This window comes from Rhinopithecus bieti, unplaced genomic scaffold (assembly GCF_001698545.2).
Source record: "Rhinopithecus bieti isolate Rb0 unplaced genomic scaffold, ASM169854v2 scaffold_34489, whole genome shotgun sequence".
NCBI classification, from domain to species: domain Eukaryota; kingdom Metazoa; phylum Chordata; class Mammalia; order Primates; family Cercopithecidae; genus Rhinopithecus; species Rhinopithecus bieti.
The window spans coordinates 124747-127939 of NW_016815128.1; positions in this window are offsets into that span (position 1 = coordinate 124747).

The following is a 3193-nucleotide window of genomic DNA, read 5'->3' on the forward strand; positions in this document are numbered from 1 at the left end:
CAGTATCCACATACTGCATTTGGTTTAAATTTTTTTTTAATCCATGAAGGGTTGTAATACACCAATTACATTTTAAAAATTAATCTGCAGTAATATTAAAAAATCAATCTGTAGTAATATTAAAAAATTATCACAAATTGCCGCTCTTGGAGGTGACAAATATACCACTTCTCAAACTGAAAAATGTTAATTAAAGGGAAAGAAGTAATACATACTCTGACTTTTTCAGAAGGAACTGTGGTTCATACCCAGCTGATGAGACAAGGGTGATTTTTTTTTAACAGAAGAATGTCAGTCAATAACTATAGAAAGAACGTTATAATGAAAAATAACAATTTTACAATTATTTGTGAAACCATTCAAGTAAAAATTATTAGTGGATACTTAAAATGATTGCACATAAGAAAGTTTGGAAAAAATACTTACTCTGTTCAAGATTTTCCAGTCATCATCACTATTGTTGGGACTACTTAATGCTATGTCCTTCCTGTGGTGTTGCGTCACCTGAAATATTTCCTTCCTTCAAAAAAAAGCTCATTCTTAATCTAATGAGACATTAGTCCTGACCTCTAACTTATGGGAAATACAGAGGATAGAGGACCAAGTTAAATGACACCATGAGTCAACAATCAGAGGTTGGGAGATTCCATAAATCACTTACCTAGTTACTTAAAACATATCAGTTGTGAAAGAAAAGATAAGTGGTTATGTCACAATTTAAGCACAAACTATTACATTGCATGGCTTTTTTTAATCATTTATCCTTGGTAAAACATACATTCATATTCACATACATATGAATATGTATATCTGAATGTGTTTATTAACATGCTTTAATGACTAAATGAGTAAATAATGAAGGTTTAGTTTACAATAGTCTATTACTGAAGAGGGATTCATTTGGGAACCAAACTAGGATGTTTTCCACTGTACAGACATTGTGATGAAAATATATATTCCTGAATTTGCTTGTTGCTTTTATATTTGCAGAGTTCCTGTAGTAATTACTAACATTACTTTTATTTTATTATGTGGCGCTTTCACCTTTCCCTTTTTTAAGTGGTAGAAAATATCAATTTAAATGTTTTTACCTTAATTTGTTAAAGCTGGGCTTCTGAAAGAACCCAAACGTTCTTGGTGTCAAAGTGCTGGAAAATGTACATATTCAATAAAGGGTCCTGTTGGCCACATGATGGAAACACTAAGAAGGGAAAGAAAAAGATGGTTGGTTTCTGAGGCTGAACTGGGGATGAAGGTTGTTTTAGAGAGATTTATTGACTTCAATTTTCTCCTTCTCTTCATCTTTCCATTATTTTCATGTTGTTTAGGGAGTGGGAGTAGAGAGGAAATCATGCAATGAATTGTGAAATACTATGAAGGGCAAAGTTCTTGTCTTTTGAAGTTTTAGTGAAATCTAAATACTGAAACTAGGCTTAAGATGCTTATTATTTCCTGAAGAAATTGATGAGTCATGGTAGCCACTTGCTCCTCTGAGATTTTATAAAGTGGATCAGATATGGTTTTGCAGCTTTGCTTAGGGAACTGGTGGGCAATAGTAAGTAAGTAAAGTTGCTACTTACCATATTTAACGATACATTCAATGAAATATCCTCAAACTTTACTAGACCTGATTATCTGAAAATTGTGAGAAATCAATTTTTGTTCTCATTTCTGTATTTAAAAGACATGGAATCATTCACATTGCTACAGTAAAAGGTGGAAACGGTGAAATGAAATAGTAATGCTTTAAGTTAAACTCTTATTGTTTTATCTTTTCAGGCTCCATCCCACTATTCTTAGACAACTACATTAAAAAAATAATAATAAGGCACAAGTTAAGCAGGAATATTCTGGTCCCCTTTGCATGTGGTTATGGTTCTCAGAGATAATTATGATTATTACAAACCATTGGACTAAGAACTTGTTGAAACTTGCTCACTTTTAATGAGAGTTCAGGATAACACACACACACACACACACACACACACACCCACATATTCCAAAAGAAATGACAGAAAAATATTTGGAATTATATTACCAAATTGACTGAGGTGGAAAGATCCCCATCTCCTTAGGTTTTGCAGTGGCACTTTCTTCCAGAGGGAGTATGAGTCCTGTGCTGTCTCATTGGACTGCCTGTAGAAGAGATCCAACTTCAGTCCAGAGCCAATCATACAGATGAAAGAGGGAAGCGATTGAGAAGATGCTTCACTCCGGTGCAGTTGGATTCTGAATCAAATACAGACTTAGTTTAATTTTCAGTATCAAAGTCACTCTGCTTTTAAAGTCTATGTTTGCTTGTTTTCTTTTTGACAGGTTTCTTGAGGTATCACTGATATACAAAGAACTGCACACAGTTAATGTGCTCAACTGAATGACTTCGGACATCCACAAACACTCGTGCTACCATCACCACAATCAAGATAATCGACATACTGAACATTTCCCGAAGTTTCCTTGGGTCTTTTGTTTTGTTTATTTTTTGTTTTGTCTTGTTTTCTTTTTGGTAAGAACACTTCTTGGTAAGAACACTGAACATGCGATTTAGCCTCTTGACAAATTTTGAAGTGTGCAATACTGTATTGTTAACTGTAGGTACTGTGCTGTACAAAACATCTCCAGGGCTTATTCATCTAGCATACCTGAAACTTTACACACATTGGACAGCTACCTATTTTCCCTACCTCCCAGCTCCTGGCAACCAGGAAAATTATTTTAGGTACCTCATATAAGGGGAATGATGCAGTGTTTGTGCCTGGCTTATTTCACTTAGTATAATGCCTTCCAGGTTCATCCATGTTGTTACAAATGGCAACATTTCCTTTTAAGAAGGCTGAATAGTATTTCATGGTACATATAAATATCCACCAAATGTGGATAAATAATTAAGATAATTTGCCTTTTCTTGATAATTAATTTCATATATCTGTTGGGCTTTTTTATGTCTTCTTTGGGGAAACATCAGTTGAAGTCTTATTCCCATTTTTTAGTTAGATTATCTTATTTTATTTTATTTTATTTTATTGTTGCTATTAAGATGTAGGAGTTTCTTATATATTTTGGAAATGTACCAATTATTAAATATGTGATTTACAAATGTTGGTTTCTATGTCCTAGGTTGCCTTTTCATTCTGTTGCTTGCTATGCAGATAGTTTTTAGTTTGATGTATTTCAACTTGTATATATATATATA